The sequence below is a fragment of the Sphaerodactylus townsendi genome, linkage group LG02, assembly GCF_021028975.2.
Source record: "Sphaerodactylus townsendi isolate TG3544 linkage group LG02, MPM_Stown_v2.3, whole genome shotgun sequence".
NCBI lineage: Eukaryota > Metazoa > Chordata > Lepidosauria > Squamata > Sphaerodactylidae > Sphaerodactylus > Sphaerodactylus townsendi.
This window is the reverse complement of record NC_059426.1, coordinates 105,389,230-105,408,764: the sequence shown is the minus strand read 5'-3', so window position 1 is coordinate 105,408,764 and position 19,535 is coordinate 105,389,230.

Sequence of the window (19,535 nt, the reverse complement as noted above, 5' to 3'; positions counted from 1 at the left end):
CTGCCCTATATAGCTATTCACAGCAAAAATGGAGCAGCCCAGATTTGAATATTGTGAACTGAAGCATGTGAGCCAAAGAATGCCTCAATTCATTGCCCAGGCACTCTGTTTCTCACAGCTTAGTATTTATAGGCTCATGGCAATAAAAAAAATATGCATATTTGCGGAAACAAAAGTGCAACTATACACATGGCTGCACTTGGGAGCAAAATGTATGAAGGTAGAATTAATCCTTTCAAAACTGATACTCACTGGCTCTTTCCCAATTTCGGGTGCTATCTACATGCCTGGCCATGGAAATGAAGTTTGTACATGTCTCAGCATAGCAAGAAGACAAGGTAGTATTCAGAGATGGGAATGTCATAGGAGGAGTAGAGAAAGGTTTGTGGGTAATCAGAAATCTGGTATGGAATGAAAGGGACTGTGTTTCTCCAAGTCACACTAACTTCTGCATTCCCATTTTATATGTATGTGTAATCGGTGTTCTGTGGGGCAGAAGTTGGAATGAATCTTGCAAAACAATTTAAAACAAATTTTCTTCTCCCTTTTCACTTAACATATATCAGCATAGAACTTAGTAATACAACAAAACCATGATCTTATTCAAGTTTAACAATTACGTTTCTCCTTTTCACAGTTTGCTAACTCCACGTCCTTTTGTAGGTGGCTCAGGAAGTCTCCAGGTGCACTGGCTTTGAAAGATGAAAGCCCCAAGAGAGCTCCCACCAAATAAGCACAGTCCTGAACCAATAAATTCTAAAATTTATCAAAAGTCTTACAAAAAGTCTTCCTCCCTTACTAGTTCCCATACAAATATCACAGTTACTTAAACAAGGTGTTAAAAACATACAATTAAATTTCTCTGAATGTCTGTGAGTACTCATTTCTCCAAAATATCAATCATAAGTGCATCCTTATCGTCTTAAGGTGTTTTATTCATCTCCTCAGAGCCATCACTACACTATCAAACACAGTCACTACTAATTGCAATATATTTTCTATTTAACGTTCTAAATCTCCTTATACCTTTCATTTACTCTAAATTGGATAATCTCTTCTGCATTTTTTGTGTTGTCTGTTGTTCACTGTTTAGATGAAGCTTGCTTTCTCCAAGACATAACAATTTATTCAAATTAACTATTCTGTTATCATGCTTTTTTAAAATTGGACACTCTGTTTTCTTATTAAATGCTTTGATTTGTGAGAAGGTGCTACAAAATATTTTAAATACAGTGGAACCTCGGTAATTGCCTCCTTCGGTTTACGCCCGTTTCGGAGTTTGTCGGTTGCGCCTGGCCGTTTTTCTTCCTTGGTTGTCGCCGGCCGCCTTGGTGTTCGCCTATGCCATTTGCACACATGCGCAAATGGCGTAGCCTCAGTTTACGCTGGTTTCGGAGTTTGCCAAGTGCTGCCGGACGGATTACCAGCGATTACCGAGGTTCCACTGTACTAATATTTATTGATTTTTAATTGCCTGCCACCACCAATATACTTGGTGCCTTACTAAATAAGCAAAAAGACAGATTTATTTATTTATTAGGATTGGGGCAGTTTCCAACAATAATCAGGAACACAGTAAAATCAAATACAATTAAATCATCATAATAAATACTATAAAACCAACATACTGTCTAGAACAAAATCCTAATGGCAGTATCTGATAAACAGTACTAATTAGAGGGTTGGAGGAACGACAAGGCTGAAGAAGGACCATGGGGTTCTCTGAAGGGCGGAAGAGGCCCAACCATATGCCTGGTGTAACAGCTCTGTCTTACAGACCCTACAAAACTACATCAAATCCTACAGAGCCCTGGTCTCACTAGATAGAGTGTTCCACCAAGTTTGGGCCAGGACCAAAAAGGCCCTGGCCCTGATTGAGGCAAGCTGGACTTCCCTTGGCCAGGGACCATAAGTCAATTCTTGCCAGATGAACAGAGTGTTATTTGGGGATGTAACTGGAGTGTTCTGTTCCCCAAGTAAAACAGTCTTAGGTGCCCTGTACTCAGCCAGAACAGAGTGGGAGACTCACAAGCAAGGTGTAACAGTTAAAAAAAGGTTTATTGCTAGAAGAATTGAGACCCTAACTCCTCCCAGGGTCTGACTAAAATAAAGTACTTGCTTGACTGGAACAACTTGAGACTTTTATTCTTTCCAGACTCCTTCCAGGAAGTCCACTTTGTCTGGGCCTCTCCTTGGTTCCTTAACTGTCCTTTATCTGAATTCTACTATCTGTTAACACCTTAAACTTTATGCTCTCTTTATACACCATAGATGTAAGAGATATTGCAGCTTTCCAACTCCACTGGCACCTTAGACTAAATTAACTTAACAGGGGCACTATTGGGTAATGAAAGGAAGACTGTCTCTAGGGAGATTTCTTAAAGGGACAGGGTCTAACTACAGTTCCCTCCCTTAGAACACTATACAAAAAGAACTAAACCTATACTAACTATAGGGACAACTGAGACTTAATAAGAAAATAATGAGAGCTTCTCTGTGGTCATGACAGGAAGAGATGGTCCTGTAAGAATACTGGCCTCAGGCCATTTAGCTCTGCCTTGAAGCGTTTACCCTCTAAATTTTGACAGATGGTAGTAGACTTGAAGGTGGATGGCACTGGAAAATAAAGGCAAGAGAATCAAGGAAGACAATGAACAAATATAATTCTGGGGTGCTGTGTGGTTTCCGGGCTGTATAGCCGTGTTCTAGCAGCATTCTCTCCTGACGTTTCGCCTGCATCTGTGGCTGGCATCTTCAGAGGATCTGATGGTAGGAATGGAAAGCAAGTGGAGTATAAGCATACTTTCCCCTTGAGGGTGAAAGTGTGAGGCCATCTGAATAGAGAGTAGCCTGGCCATATGAGTCACAGAGAAGTCAGTCTGTAGCATGGGAGTAACAAATGGAGAGCTATGCAAAGGTCAATAGTTGAATGGATCACTGAATAGAAGCTATCTCTGAAGATCTTTGTTCCCTTTAAGAGTGCTAAGCAGTCTGAGTAGTGCATGTCCCTGTGTTTCTTGTGTGGAGCTGCTGATCAGTCACTGTCTTTGATTCCTAGGAGAGTTTTTTTCATACTACTGGCAGCCAAATTCTGTTCATTTTCATGGTTTCTTCCTTCCTGTTGAAATTGTCCATGTGCTTGTGAATTTCAATGGCTTCTCTGTGTAGTCTGACGTAGTGGTTGTCAGAGTGGTCCAGAATTTCTGTGTTTTCTAAATAATATTCTGTGTATCCAGGCTTTGGATTTTTATCAAAGTGTTCTGCTATTGCTGATTTTTCTGGCTGAAATAGTCCTGCAAGTGCCTTTTTTCTTCGTGGTTCTCTTTTTTTTTTTTTTTAATTCCTCTAGGTCTGAGCACTGCGCTTGAGTGAAGTTTCCTAGTGCTTAGACTTGTTCCACCTACATGGTATGCGGTGGAGCTCCTGCAGTAGCCAGAGGACCCCTCTTATCGCTTTGCTGAAGCTTGTTAGCATTTGTTGAATTTTCTTTAGGTGGGTCTGTAGATTGTTTTGTAGGTTATGTTTCTTTACATCAGTTTTCTACCTATCACGGTCCCGAGGTGGTTCCCTTGATGTATGGTAAGAACACTTTCCCTCTAGATGGCGAAATAACTTTATCTTTGTTCATGTGGCTTGTTCTTGGTCTTGCAGCTCTTCTGATAAGTCTGTAGTAGAGTAACCGCCATTAGGCCTGTAAGAGCCCAGTTTAGGTGATTCAATTCCATCTTGAAGGAGGTGGGGTTCACAGATTCTGTTTTCTGAGTGATCTACCAAAGGATTTTTATGGTGTTCCTTTTTTTTTTGTCCTGGATGATGATTGGAGTTTTTGTGTAGATATCTATCTGTGTGCGTTGGTTTTCTGTATACTGTGTGACCCAATTGTTGGTTTGGTTTGTGGATGACTAAGACATCTAGAAATGGCAGTTTTCCTTCATTTTCTTTTTCCATAATAAATTGGATGTTTGGGTGGATCTTGTTGATATGGTCCAGGAACTTGTTTAGTTCTTCTTCTCTGTGGCTCCAAATGGTGAATGTGTCATCCACATAACGGAACCATATGCTGGGCTTTTTTGGTGCTGTTTCCAGTGCTTGTTCCTCAAAGTGTTCCATATAAAAATTTACTATTACAGAATGAAGGGCTGCCAGCTGGCTACCCCATCTTTCTGTTCATAGAATTCATTATCCCACTGGAAGTAGCTGGTAGTGAGGCAATGTTCAAACAGGGCTGTGATGTCTTTTGGGAATTTCCAGTTGATGAGTGCCATGGTGTCTGCTACGGGCACCTTAGTGAATAAGGAAACCACATCAAAGCTGATCAGTTTGTCATTGGGGTTGAGTTTAAGATTGCTGATTTTTTCAATGAAGTGAGCAGAGTCCTTAATGTAATGTGTAGTCAGTCCAATATGGATTTGTAGTTGAGCAGCCAGGAATTTTGCCAAATCATATGTAGGGGATCCGATTGCACTCACAATGGGTCTGAGTGGAGTGGAGTCCTTGTGGATTTTTGGGAGTCCATAAAGTCTAGGAGGGTGAGCTTCAGATTTGCAGAGACGTTTGCTTATAATTTGGCAATCTTAAACTCAACCCCAATTCAGATGGCCTTACCTTTTCACCTCACAGTATATATACTCCACTTGCTTTCCATTCCTACCATCAGATCCTCTGAAGATGCCAGCCACAGATGCAGGCGAAACGTCAGGAGAGAATGCTGCTAGAACATGGCCATACAGCCCGGAAACCACACAGCACCCCAGTGATTCCAGCCGTGAAAGCCTTCGACAAAATATAATTCTATTTACTTAGGCTTGCCTTTGTAGGATGAGTTTAATTTTGATGAGAAAGACAGACTTTGAGTAGACCAAAAAAGAATCAGTGAGTTGATCTCCTATAACCTTGATTTGATTGCGGAGGGAGGGGGGTGCTCCTGGCTCCTATTTGGCAGTAAAAGTACACTGGAGATCTGTTGACCCTTTTGACTGGAATGGATTTGGGGTAGTGTAACTATGCTAAGGACTATGCAGCATAAGAACATAAGAAGGCTCATGCTGGATTGGGCCCATCAAGTTCACCATTCTGTTCACACAGTGGCCAACCAGTAATCTCTAAGGAAGTGCACAAACAGGAAGACTGCAGTAGCATTATCCTGCCTATGCTCCTGAGCAACTGATTTAAAAAGACATTTTATCTCTGGTACTGCAAGGAGTAGAAATCCATCATGAGCAGTAGACATTGATATTCCAGTTCTCCATGAATTTGTCCATTCCTTTTAAAAAAACTTTCTGCATTGGCACCATGATTACATTCTGTGGCAGTAAGTTCCACAAATTAACTATGCACTGTATGAAGAAGTACTGTCACCCATGCATTGAGTCTCCCCAAATGTGGTTGTCTACCTGGCTGTCTTTGACCTCCCCCCTTCCCCTGGCTTATGCTGAGTTAGAACTGGAATATCTGTGTTATGTTTGGCTTTTCCAAAGGCCATTGTCCCCTCATCTGATAGGCTTTGCCTCCCCCCCCGCCACAAAGCCTGATTTTACACCTTGGGAAGGGAGGGGAAACAAGAATGGAGGGGCTGTTCATGTGTGTTGTGTGCCATCAACAGGGCTGTGTACAATCTTTTCAGGTATTTTTCAGGTTCAGGTTTAAAAAACTCAGAAATTTTCTAAAAAGTTGAAAAAAGCCAAACCTCCACAACTGTAGGGCTTTCTCTCCAGTTTTTTCAAACATTTTTTATAAATGTTTTTCGGCTGCGAACATCAAGACTAGCAACAAACAGTTCTTCAAGTACATCAAAAGCAGGAAGCCAGCTAGGGAAGCGGTAGGCCCATTAGATGATGAAGGAACAAAAGGTGTGCTAAAAGATGACAGGGAGATTGCAGAGAAGCTGAATGAATTCTTTGCATCTGTCTTCACCCAAGAGGAGGTGAGGAAAATTCCTGCACCTGAACCAAGCTTCTTAGGAGGTGAATCCGAGGAACTAGTGAAGAGACAGTGGTGAAAAGACAAGGGAAGAAGTTCTGGCAGCCATTGATAAACTAAATGCTACCAAATCCCCTGGCCCAGATTGCATTCATCCAAGAGTTCTTAAAGAGCTCAAGCATGAAATTGTTGATGTTCTCACATTAATATGCAACTTATCCCTGAAATCAGGCTCCATCCCTGAAGACTGGAAGATGGCCAATGTCACACCAATCTTTAAAAAAAAAGGATCTAGAGAGGGACCCAGGAAATTACACAGGCCAGTCAGTTTGACATCTGTTCCTGGTAAATTAGTAGGAATCTAATCATTAAAAGATAAAATTATTAAACATGTGTAGAAAAGCAAAGACCTGCTTTGCTGAGGAAGAGTCAGCATGAAAAAACTTTTGTAGAGGCAAGTCCTGTCTTACAAACTTACTAGAGTTCTTTGAGGGTGTAAACAGACATGTGGGATAAGGGGGAACAGTGGACATTGTCTCTACTTGGATTTCCAAAAAGGCTTTTGACAAAGTTTCCTCATCAGAGGACTGTTGAGAAAACTCAGCTTAATGAAGGAATAAGAGGGGAAGTCCTCCTATGGATTAAAACTGGTTGAGAACAGGAAACAAAGGGAATTGGAGTATAAATGGGAAGTTCTCACAATGGAGAGATGTAGGGAGTGGGTGTCCCCCAAGGATCCCGTATTGGGACCAGTGCTCTTTAACCTATTCATAAATGACCTGGAAGTAGGGGTGCAGGTAGTGTGGTGGCCAAGTTTGCAGATGATACCAAATTATGTAGGGTGGTGAGAACCACAAAGATTGCAAAAAAGAGCTCAAGCGGACCTTGATAAATTAGGTGAGTGGGCTCCAGGAAATGGCAAATGCACAGTTCAATGTAGCAAAATGTAAAAGTGATGATGCACCTAGGGGCAAAAAAATCCAAACTTCACATACCACAGCTACGAGAGGGGTCAGTGCTATCCAGTCACAGACCAGGAAAGGGATTTGGGCGTCTTAGTTGATAGTTCCATGGGAATGCATCAACTCAATGCATGGCAGCTGTGAAAAAGGCAAACTCTGTGCTGGGGATAATTAGGAAAGGAGTTGATAATAAACCTGCAAGGATTGTCATGCCCTTATATATAAGCAGTGGTGCGACCGCGCTTGCCAGGAGTACCGTGTTCAGTTCACAGTGGTAGCCCACATCTCAAAAAGGATATCGAGAAGAGAGATAGAAAAGAGGTGCAGAGAAGGGCAACGAGGATGATTGAAGGATTGGAGCACCTTCCTTGCTTATGAGGGAGAGCTGCAGCGTTTGGGACTCTTTACTAGTTTTGGAGAGGAAGGCGATCCTGAAGGGGATATGATTGAAGTCTATAAAATTATGCATGGGGTAGAAAATGTTGACAGAGGGAAATGTTTCTCTCTTTCTCACAATACTAAAACCAGGGGGCATTCATTGAAAATGCTGGGGGGAAGAATTAGGACTAATAAAAGGAATCACTTCTTCACGCAACGTGTGATTGGTGTTTGGAATATGCTGCCACAGGAGGTGGTGATGACCACTAACCTGGATAGCTTTAAAAAGAGCTTGGACAGATTTATGGAGGAGAAGTCGATCGATGGCTACCAATCTTGATCCTCCTTGATCTGAGATTGCAAATGCCTTAACAGTCCAGGTGCTTGGGAGCAACAGCCGCAGAAGGCCATTGCTTTCACATCCTGCATGTGAGCTCCCAAAGGCACCTGGTGGGCCACTGCGAGTAGCAGAGTACTGGACTAGATGGACTCTGGTCTGATCCAGCTGGCTAGTTCTTATGTTCTTATGTTCTTATTTTCCAGTCTTTTAAACCTGATCCTGAAAAATTTCAAGCTGCAGAGCTGAATGCATTTAGCTGTGTTTCTGCCTCACTGGCTCCGAAGCCCAAGCTTTTAGGTGGTTATTTTTGGTACAACTTAATGCACAGTCCTAGCCATCAAGTTGCTTTGAACATATTAATCAACTATCCCCCCCACACACCCCGAACATCCTATTGTTAACAGCCTTGCTCAGGTCGTGCAAACTGAGTCTATGGCTTCCTTTTTTGAGTCAATCCATTGCATTGTGGATCTTCTTTTCCTACTGCGTCAATGTTTCCTAGCATTATTGTCTTTCCAGTGTCTAAAGTATAATACCTTCATTTTGGTCATTTTAGCTTCTACCAGTATAATTATCAGTGAAATTTCTTCTTGGACTGTACTTTATCAGGCTATACTTTATCAGATTATACTTAGGCTACAAAGGAACATGTGGTGTGTTTGGGGTGTGTGGTATGTTTGACGCATGTCAAAATTGTATGTGTTATATTTTTAAAAAATGTCCAGGAAAAGGCTAAGTTGAATTACTTTCTCCTTGGGTTGGGGTTTTTTTTAATGCAAATGGGTTGAAAGAACATTCAGACATTATATATAGATAACAATGTAAAAGTATAATTATTTATTAGTTCATAGAGCTCAACATAATTTATTCTATCATTTAAAAGAGTTGTTGATTGTATACATTGAAAATATGTATATGGCGGCATTATTTTGTACTTTTGGCCCCCTTTAAAAAAGTGTAGATCTGGCCCTTCCTAAAGGCTTCATCCGCTACCCTTCCTTTCTCTCTCAGCTTTTCCAACTGAGCTACCCTGGTCTCAAGGCAATAAACCTTTCCCTTGAGGGCCCAGAGCTCCTTGCATCGAGCATACATCCACGACTTCTGTCCAGCAGGCTGATAGTCATATATATGATATTCCATGCAATACACTTATAAGAAATAGATATAAGTAACACTTACCTACACTTTTATAATCTTGCTGTTATGTATATTGTATTGATGCTGCTAGTTTTATGAATTTTTGTATATTGTTTTAACTTGTTTTAACTGATTTTTTGGTGTATGTTGTTTTGGCCATTGTATGTTTGGCCCAGTGTACACTGCCCAGAGCCCTTCGGGGGTGGGCGGTTAATAAATAAATAAATAAATAAATAAATAAATAAATAAATAAATAAATAAATAAATGTTTAACTTGCTACTCCTTTTATTTTTAAGGATAGATTGTCCTCGTGAGGCTTCATCACTGGGGCTCTCTCATTCACAGAGTTTAAGGACATACCTAAAAGAAAGACAACAATCTCACATGCCTAAAATTGTTTGTGTGTGTGTGTGTGTGTGTGTGTGTGTGTGTGTGTGTGTGTGTGTGTGTATGAGACAATTGAGTTGCACTGTCTGACTTGCTTGTGAAAGTGTAAAAATTGCTAAAGTTAAAAAGTTAAAATTAACTTAAAAGTTAAAAAGTTAAAATTTCTGACTTGAAAATAAGATTTTAGTATGAATATTGCCACAATCCCATGATGCTTAGCTCATAATAATAGCCCTCCCAACAGACAGTAAGACAAGCAGACCTTAAGATGAGTGGGGGATTTTATTTTTGAATGTCAACATAGTCTACAATACAGTTTATGACAAAAAAATACATGAACATAATCTTTGGAGTAGAAGTGAGCTTTTAGCAATGAGTACATGCTCCACTTGCGGAAGGTCTCAGCTTCCTAATATCTCTAGTTAAAACAATCTAAGTTGGCAGGACCGGGATCACATCTGGTATCACCTTGTACTGAATCAGATCACTGTCTATTAAGGTCACTATTGTCTGTTCTAACAAGGGGCTCACTGGGATCAGTGAAAGACTGTTCTTTCCAAGAAAGACATATGTCAGCCAGAGTGAAGAGTCTTGGGATAGAAAGACTAATAGCTGGACTCAGTGGAAGTTGACTCATTAAAGCAATGGAAGCCAGAAACATTCTATGCATCATAATTATGCATGGGTGTAGTAGTTCTCTTTTCACACATTAAATCAACCTTCAATACCTTCTGGAAGTGTTCAGGAACTTCTCTGTGTAAGATATTCTTATCACTCAAAGCATATATGCGCATTTGTTAATGTTATTGTGTGGCCCCCATTTTCTGAGATAGCACATAGCTAGACTGATTCCATTTGGCGGACAGGACATTAGAAACTACTCTCCAAATGGGCACATGGGCAAAATCCGCTCAAGTGGCAGGGCTGCACTTTGTTGATGTGGCTCAGAGAAAGGCCAGGGGTAGGGGGCTGGAGACTGTGGCCCATATCATTGTGTATAGTTTCTAATGTCTGTTGCTGTAAGTAGGCTCCCATTATGTAATCTTTGCTTTTGTTTCATGTGTCATGCTAATACTTATACTGTGCTTCACCTGCCTATTGCTTTGTCTTTTGGATGTCCCACTCTGTTGATTGCATGAATTTATTCAACGTAAACTGACAGTGAGAAAGGTGGACTATAAATAAATAAATATGCACAAATATATAATTACAGTACAACTGCAGACAAAGAGAGACACTGTCTTGTTCCTAGAGACACCCACACTGTTTTGCTTATTTAAGCCTTAGTTGCACTCTTTGTTAGAATGGGTTTAGTTGCTTTATGTACATTATTCTGTGGGAGGGAACCTTAGTTAGACCCTGTCCCTTTAAGAAGCCCTCTATATGCAAGAGCACTATAGCATTCTTATTAGTTAGCAGTTCCTGTTTTACAGTCTGTTTTAGTTCAAGTGTCTGGGGAAGGCTGGAGACATCAATATCTCAGACGTTTAAGTTGTTAAAGATCCATGGAATTTGAGCAATCAAGTTTTGACAGAATTGCAAGGAAACAGAGTCCCCATAGAAGACACCAGGAGATCTCAGAAGTGGCAAAGCAGCACAGACTTCCTTAGAAGCAGTTAAGGAAAAGTTGGTGTCTGCAAGTTCTTCCAACCATCTCCAATCGTTTCTAGCATCACAAGTATTCTTTATTTAGTTAGACTTCATGGGAGTAGTCCTAACTTTCAGTACTATTGAGCCTTTTTTGAACTGTTGCTTATTTGTTTGTGGGTCTTACACTCTGTTCTGGCCAAGTGTAAGGCACCTGAATTTAGTTTGCTTGGGGAACAGAACAGACACTTCTACAGGACAGAGGATCTGCTATCCCATATCAGATTCCAGAGAGATTGATCCAGCAACCCAGGATACTTCAGCCAACTCTCAGTAGTGTCTGCTTCTCCCAGTCAGATTCTCAAACTGCTGTTTCTTCACAAACAGACATGCTCCTGCTCCTTGAGATGGAAGGTCACCTCTTCCAAGCCCTGCTTGGTATTGGGACAGAGCCATTTCCAACACCTAAGCCCTCTCCCTCCACCCCTCCACTGGAGGTATCTGCAATTATTAAGAAACAATAACCTTTCCCTCTCTCCATTAGACTCTAGGTCCTGCAGGATCATGCCACTTTAGGCTAAACCCATGGGTAAAAGTGATTTACAATAAATTTGCAACGAATTATTCAAAACATTTGTTGCTCAACATCCAAGTGTAACCACTTGAACCATCTGTATTGATCATGTAAAATAACAATAACTTGTGGATTAATCATTTGATAATGATTAAGATGTAACAGTCTAACCAGTAAAGATGTACTATAGTTGGTGGATACATGGCAGTGATTTAAAGATTCCATGATGGTTTCTCTAATAATATTTGAATATCATATTATCCATTAGGTAGTATTTAATTAATACAGCCTTGGGTAGGTGCCTTTTCTGTTTATTTCTTATCTGTTCTATATCCTTTCTAATTCTGTTCAGTTAAATATATTGTGAAAATCAATTTAATTTTTTTTAAATGATTCTTTAGGCTGAAACATTTTCAGAACAGCTGTGTGGTCTCTTTAAAACATTTTCCACACCTCTCTACTGTCTCCGAACTTCCTTCTCTGCACCATTTTGTGAGCTCACAGTCCATTCCCTCTCACCCGTGTATTTCATCATTTGTGTGAGTTTTTGTTATTTGGGGGGCTAATCCTTGAGGCATCGATTATACAAAATATGGAGAATTGCAGCCTGAAGCTGTGAAGCATGGAAGCATCAATTCTTCAACTAATTAAAGAAAGGAAAAAACACATAATGGCAGCCATGAATTATTTTGAGGGTGTGAGTGTGGACAAATATCACGCTAAAGGGGAGGATTGAAAACATTTTCCAAACATTTTAGGAGATTTATGTGGAAAGGGCCAAGGAGAGAATGAGTTACAATAGTAAGTGAGAATGAAAGTTAGTCGTACACAGGGAATAAGGCTAACATAAACAAATAAGCCATGCTGTTAAATATCCATAGCTTTTCTATTTGGGACTGTCAGGGCTGCTACAGAGCAGCCTGTTCCATCTATAAAATACACATTTTGGGCATTTGTACCCTCAGTTTGACTCAGTGTCTTGTAGAGAAGGAAGAGAGTAAACACTATGCAAACTCCAATCCTTTCTCATTTGAAACAGTGACCCCTGCTTTGTTGTTAGTATTTTTTTTAAAAAAATGCATGTTTTAAAAGGTTATTTCTCTTCTAAAATGCTAATAATATAATAGGAAGTGTAACTCTGAATAACAAAACTGAGGGGAAATTGAATGGTTAAAAAGCATCTCCCTTCCCTGCAAGGCTCTAAGGCAAACTGAGACTGCACAAATCCACAATCTGTATTTGATGGATGGAACATGATGTGTGATTCTTGTCTGGTCTGTTTGTTTAATGGGTGAAGATCATGCCATGGCATGATCTCAAATAGGCTTTGAGAAAGGGAAGTTCCTTTCAGAAAACATGGCATATATTCAAAATACCACCAATTACACTAGGAAAAGCACTCCAGGTGTTAGATGCAGCAGATTCAACCTATTGACATATTAGTGAATAGAAAAGAGGCAAGTCTTTTTCACAGACCTTTTCCAATAACTCCATTGTTGCCTGGGGTCCCCTGCCCTCTACTCATGAACCACTGTGTTAAAGTACACCTTTCATGCTATGCTTACTGAAGTTGCATTCCAATTACCATGTCCTCAGATGACCTGTGCATCAAGGCATCATGTGGGCTTTTGCACAACTAATTTAGGTTTCGTAGAGAATAGTTGCTATATTTCACTCCATAAAAAGTCTCCATTGGCAACATCTATCTATATGTTTGTACATCACTATTTGGGGTTCTTTGCAAATTGTTTGGGACCTTTTTGATGGAAGTATATAGAAATGTAAGATCATTATCATTAGCATCTGTTCAAAGAGAACAATACTGTGCAATTTCTGCCTCTTTTATGATTTTGCAGTAGGCAGTTTCTTCTTTGTATTGGTCAGCAATTTCCCCCCCACAAAAGGAGAGTTTCTCTTGGAAAGGAGACAATAGAAATTGTCATTTGCAGCCACTCCTTTCACATTCCTTTGTGGTCAAAGTATTTAATTTAGCAGATGGATAGATTGGAAGGCTGTAACAGGGTGAGAACTCTAGGGAACAATACTAATTCTTTTTCATTCATCCTCTCTCCTAGGAATATTTCTGGATTCTGGAGATGGTGTCACACACAATGTACCTATCTGTGAAGGTTATGCCTTGCTGCATGCTATCATGAGACGATCTGGCTGGCAGAGATCTTACTGACTATCTTATTAAAATCCTCACAGAAAGAGGATATTCTTTTGTTACTACTGGTAATCAGAATGTTTCCTATAGACACTGTGTTTATTTTGTAAAAACTACCTTTACTCTGCTGTATCATGTCAAGTAAGCATCATGGGCTGCCTCTGTCCTCTTAGATCAAAAGGCTCCCAGTGATTGTACTCATAGGATGTCATTCAAAAATCTGTTGAGTCCAGCCACAGAACATTTGTTTTGAATTTTTCCAAAAACTAGTTGTGAACTTGAGCATTCCAGGCACCAGTTTGGTCCAATGTTGCCAATTTCCAATTGTGATATCAAAGCAATTCAGTCACTGTCATCAAGAGCAGGCTAAGGAGCCAATTCAGCTGATGGCATCAAGAACAGGCTAAAGAGCCAATGGCAGTTCAGCCAGTGGTATCAAGAGCAGGCTAAAGAGCCAATGGCAGTTCAACCAGTGGCATCAAAAGCGGGCTTACAGGTAGACTAAGGAGCAGAGTTTATTAGAGAACAAAAATAAAGCCATCATGGCCATTCATGCATTCTGTAACAGCAAGAAGCCTGTGCTTAGGTATACTCTTAAATGTTATAGTTGAGACCATACCACTGATTGCTGCTCCCAGGGTCATTTTAAAAAGGCAAGTTTCTAATCCTGTTGTTTGTTGAGAATATTTTTAAAAAGAACAGTAGTTCCTGCTGAAGGTCCTTGGGAGCAGAAGAAGAAGCTTTTGTCATCACAACTTCTGTGATCCTGTCATTCTGATGCACTGATTCATCCACTTGTTATTTTGTATAGCCTTCTAGAGTCAAATTCCCCAACATTGGCTAAACAGAAAATTTATCTGATTTCACTGTGGTCCTTTTGCTATTAAGGAGAATGCTCTGTTCTGCCCCCCAAGTGAATCTGTTTTTGGTACCCTGTACTTGACTAGGACAGAGTGGGGGAGACACAAGCCAGGTTCAACAGTTCAACAATAGGTTTATTACTTAAGAGAATTAAGACCCTAACTCCTCCCTTGGGTCTGTCTAAATCAGAGTACTTGCTTGTCTTGAGCAGGTTTGAAGGTGTAGATTGTGTTTTCTCTGTCTAAATCAGAGTACTTGCTTGTCTTGAGCAGGTTTGAAGGTGTAGATTGTGTTTTCTCTGTCTAAATCAGAGTACTTGCTTGTCTTGAGCAGGTTTGAAGGTGTAGATTGTGTTTTCTCTGTCTAAATCAGAGTACTTGCTTGTCTTGAGCAGGTTTGAAGGTGTAGATTGTGTTTTCTCTGTCTAAATCAGAGTACTTGCTTGTCTTGAGCAGGTTTGAAGGTGTAGATTGTGTTTTCAAAAGGGAAAGGCTCCTCTGGACATGTTCCAGCTTGTCAGTATCCTTAAATTGTGGTGCCCAGAACTAAACACAGTACTCTAGGTGAGGTCCGACCAATGCAGACTAGAGTGGCATACCGTATATACTCGAGTGTAAGTTGACCCGAATATAAGTCGAGGCACATAATCTTACCACAAAAAACTGGGAAACTTATTGACTCCAGTATAAGTCTAGGGTGGGAAATGCAGCAGCTACTGGTAAATTTCAAAAACAAAATAGATACCAATAAAATTCATGAAGGTATCTCACTGGTTGTAAGAAAAGTTGACTAAGAGCAGTCTTCATGATCAGAGGACGAACAGGATGAAGGCAAGAAGGGAGACTGCCTGGCTGCTTCATGCTAAAGACTGTGACTACCCATAAGCCTCCCTCAAAAATGGCTCACTAGAATTTTAAAAATGCCATTAAGCAAGGCAGTTTTAAAAGGAAGTAGATACTGTTTGCTAGCACCACCTTGTGAACAGTGTACACTTTTATCTTTGCATGTTCAGGGACATATTTGACTCAAAGGTAAGATTTAGCCATTAGGAAGATACACAGTGTCCATTTGTCTCCTACCACACTTGCAAAATAGCACAGAGGGTATTTCTGGCCTTAGAACTGTAAGATCCTCTCTTTTCAGCTTTAATTTGTACTGCTTTACAGAGAGGAATTTGCACAAAAACTCATCTTGACCTGATTTACTAGTTACAAATCTTGACTTGCATTTTGCAGTCTTTAAATGCTACAAGTGCAATGGAATCTCTCTCCGAGAGGATGCCATGCCTGTCAGAACACAAATTTCAAGGGCACAGAATAATACCTAACACTGCATTCAGAGCCAATGGAGCAACTCTAATTGTAAAGACTGTGGCTTTATCAAAGCTGGAGGATTCACAAGCCTAGGTTTACATAAAAACACAAAAGGGAATGGTGAATTTAATACTCAGTTGGATGCAGGCAAAATGCTTCTGCCACAGCTGGTGTGATCTCCTTTCTTGATGTGCCTCAGGTCCAGTGGCCATCTTGGAATTACCATATATACTTGAGTATAAGCTGAGGGGGGCTTTTTCAGCATTAAAATGTGCTGAAAAAGTTGACTTATACTCGAGTATATATGGTAATTACTTTCCTCAATCTAGACACTATACTCTTATTGATGCATCCCAGAATTGCATTGGCTTTCTTGGCTGCTGCATCACACTGCTGATGTTCAGTTTATGGTTTACTAAGACTCCCAGACAGAGGCATAGCTAGGCCATACTGCACCAGGTGCTCACTCTGTGATTTGGGGCTCACAAGGTCTCCTGGGAAGTGTAGTTCTCACCAGGCCATTTTCAGCCTCAAGTGAACAGGCCGCTTTTTCCAGTCTGCACTTTCAGGCTGAGCTAAGGTAAGTGGGGGTGGGGGGTGGGACACCCACGGGGGGTAAGGGGCTGTGCAGGGGGGAATTTCCCGACCCCCAGGCACGCGCCTGGTGCAATGCATCCCCCCGTCCCCTGGTAGATCCACCTCTCCTCCCTGATCCCTTTCACATGTAGTGTTGTCAAGCCACGTGTCACCCATCTTATATCTGTGCATTTAATAAATTGTCAAGTCTTGTTGAGTGCCCTTTATCTGTACCCCCAACCATGCAGGAGCTGATCATACATGGCTGGGGGGATATTAAATAACCCACTCTCATGGACAAGATTCATCTTAGGTCACTCATGGAATCAGGCTGCCTTCTATTGTAGTGCTGATTCCATAAGAAAGATCAATATAATCGGTCTCTGCTCTCTGACTGCAACTGATTTCTTTTGTCAGCCTTAATATGACAGAATGCAGACACATGGCTATGCTCAGCAAGCTGCTCAGCTTCTCATTGCTTTTCTCCCCTGCTGCTCAGCACATCAGGTGAGCAGATGAAGGAGGAAAAGTAAATTTCTCAGGAGAAGATAATTGCAAGCAGGCCATAAAGGCAGGCACTCCATCACCAGTGGCATGACAAGCTTTGAAAGATAATGCTTTTAGAAAAACTAGACTGGATTACAGGACAGAAACCCTTTGCTGAATCATACAATTGAGAAACAAAGCATGCCTAAGCCTTAACAGCATGCATCACTTTCTACCAGCATACAAATTGGCAATAGAGTAGACTATCCTGTTAAATTTTCCTTGCAAAATCTGACAAAAGATAGAATAATAATTTTACTTCTGTTACAAATCCTAGTATTTTTTTCCTGATAATACAACGGTGGTCAAGTCTCTTGTATCACAAGTTATCTCTGCTGGGGTATATTATAACATAGCCATGACAGAAGACTGCAAAAGTCCTTGCACAGGGGCACAATACATGATTAATTCATTAATGATTAACTCAGTTCTATACTAACTTTAGTATTATGAAGTATGAAAAATAAGACTGTGATTCTTTTCCAGAGATACTCCATCAGAACAAGTCAGTCTGAGACAGGCAGCCTGCTCTCCAAGGAGCTAAGAAAACTCTTCATGATATTGTGAATAGAAAATTATTCCATACAGTGGTATTTTTTAGAAGTGTAGACAGTAGCAGATTCTTAAAAGGCAGCACCTATGATTAAATCTGCAATAACTATGCATGTTACTGGAATTACTCCCTTATTTTTCTTTTTCTGGCAAAACAAAAGCCTGTATTCAGATGTCCTTGTCTGCATCTATATTAATCAGGCCAGCTGGAGCTCAAGTTTGAATTCTGTATGCTCTGAATATGAATCTGTATCTTGCAGCTGATTTCATTTTCATGATGGAGGGCATTTGTCTATATTCTGAATATAATCCACATGTGAAGTTCTATTGAAAATTAACAGCCTGATATATTTTGAAATGGATATTAAGAATATGCTGAGAGAAAAGGAAAAAGATAATGAAGCAGGGATCTTTTATCTGACTGATCTTCATTTCCAGGGTAGCACTTTTGCTTCATTTCATTTTCTCTCCTTTGTTCTGTATAAACAAACAGAGTTGAACTCAGTCAGCTTTTTCATTCACCCTCACTCAATTATCCTCCTTACTGCACCCCCATTCCACATAGCCTTTGTATATGTAGTGCCCCCCCCCTGCATAGTGATTTGTAGTAGTCTTTCCTTTCTTACCAGCAGAAAAGCTGGTTGAAGACAACCCATTGCATGTTTCCTGTATATGTACAATTCTCCTGAGATTGTGGGGATGGAGGAGGTTAAATATTATTTCTGAAAATAATCCTGCAAATTTTGGAAGAGCATGTCTACACCCAAGCACATATACTTCAATACCTTAGGCGTGGTATGTTGAAAATACCACCTCCCAAAAGTGCCATTGAGGAAGTAACTTGGCACTGGATTATGAAGTTTAATTTTTGGTTATGTTCAACGGAATCTATGTTGAACGAATGTGTAGCTATGTAATCAGGATTACATAATGACAAAAAGAGAGGGACAGCATAATATTTATATCAAGACTAATATGGACAAGATTTGCACAGACTGGTAATCTGAAAGGTAAAAGGACAGTTTTTCACACGAGAAAACCTATATGAGCATTTTAAATAGCAACAATGGTGAGGATCTAGCATACAGTTTACTTTCAGGAACAATAATCAGCATCAGGATAGACAAAAAGTTGGAGGACAGGACTCCTTTGGAAAAGAAAGACTGCTCTGCAATTACTGGACGAGAAGTTCATTTCCTGTCAGTGGAGGGGAGCCAATTTTGGTTGATTTCATTCTCCACAGTATTGCTAAGGGTTCCCTGCCCCCCACAAGAAGCATTTCAGGGAACTCAGTGGGCTGCAGATAGAGAGGAGATGCAGGGAAGAATCAACCCAAAACACATCCCACTTCAACTTTCAATCTTCCCAAACATGCCCGAGCTTCAGTTTTCATCACTTGGGCTGCAGATAATCAAATTATTCTACAGTGTGTCAAAAGTGTTGGTCAAAGTGCTGAACAAATGGGAGGACATATTTTATGAGATTTCAGTTTGAACAAGCCTTGGGCTCCTTGTCAGGGTGAGGGGAAAGAGAACAAAGTTACTCCTTCGTAAGTCCAGTGACTTCAAGTGACACAGAATATTGGAACTCTATTTAGGTTTGCACTGTAAATGTTTTAATAAATCAAATACCTATGCTTTATTCTATTTTACATAATTTTCAGTAAAAAGCAAATGATACATTGTTTAGATTCTGAAACTCCAGTTTCTCTCTTCTTAGCAAGTTCTTCAGTAGCTCTGTAGCACCAAGCCTTTGTTGACATATAAGACAATACAGGTAAAATACAGAGGGGAAAACAAAAACAAAAACCAGATTTAAAACAATCCCCGAAGAGTATGATAACAAAGAATCTCTTAATAACAGAGTGACCTTCTTCAGTAGCAAAAGCAGGTTTCCAAGCATCTGATGGTTGTGTTGTCATATAAGAATGAAGTTTAGGAGAATCAAGCCAGACTATTATATGTGCTGTTAAAACAACACATGCTAAAAATGCTAAAACATTAATGCAAAGTGGATTGGTAAATAGATTGTTCTTGTACCTTCAATCTTCCAATGTACTGTCAAGGGGGAAATTACTCATCTCTTCCACTGTGACAAGTGTGTATTGTAAATGCAAGCAGAATTAATGGATTTTGTCAGGGATATGAATGGCAACGAGCTCTACATCACTTTTTAGCAACATATTCAGAAACAGCTACTAAGGAATCTACAGACTTTGTGACATTATGAACATGT